This window comes from Bos mutus, chromosome 25 (genome assembly GCF_027580195.1).
Source record: "Bos mutus isolate GX-2022 chromosome 25, NWIPB_WYAK_1.1, whole genome shotgun sequence".
Taxonomy (NCBI): Eukaryota; Metazoa; Chordata; class Mammalia; order Artiodactyla; family Bovidae; genus Bos; species Bos mutus.
In genome coordinates this window covers 33,726,878-33,727,700 of record NC_091641.1, presented here as the reverse complement: position 1 = coordinate 33,727,700, position 823 = coordinate 33,726,878, and positions in this window count along the sequence as shown.

Genomic DNA, 823 nt, shown 5'->3' with positions numbered 1-823 from the left:
AAATAGCTCATTGAGACTTTCAAATGTTAGTATGGTTGAAATGATAATATTTTAGATATATTGGCTCAAATACAATATGTTCAGGTTATTTTCACCTCTTTAAAACTGTAGATACTAGAAAATTGAAAATTACATTTGTAAGCACCCTGTGTTTCTATGAGATGGTGTTAACCTAGCGTCTGCTCATTACACTGACCTCTGGTTTCTCTGTGAATGAGGCAATCATGCTCTGGGCTTTTGCACCTGCGTGCGTACTAAGTTACTTCAGTCGTGTCCGACGCTCTGCGACCCTATGGACTGTAGCCCGCCAAGCTCCTCTGTCCATGGGATTCTCCAGGCAAGGATACTGGAGTGGGTTGCCATGCCCTTCTCCAGGGGATCTTCCCGACCCAGGAATCAGACCCCCATCTCTTAAGTCTCCCGCATTGGCAGGCGGGTTCTTTACCACTAGTGCCACTCGGGTTCATTGCCAGTGAACAAGGCAATCATCCTCTAGGCTTTGGCACCTGCTGCTGCTAAGTCGCGTCAGTCGTGTCCAACTCTGTGCGACCCCATAACGGCAGCCTAGGCTCCTCTGTCCCTGGGATTCTCCAGGCAAGAACACTGGCATGGGTTGCACCTACTGTTCACTAATCTTGGAGAGCACTTCACTGAGCACAGATGTGGCTCCTTCCTTTGCCTCCTTCAAGCCTCAGTTCAAAGGTAATCTTATCAGAGAAGTCTTCTTTGAAACATACTTTCTGAAGAAGAATCCTAATCACTCCTAATTACCTTTTCTTGTTTTATTTCTGTTCCTAGTACTTAGCATTGATGTCACACTGCA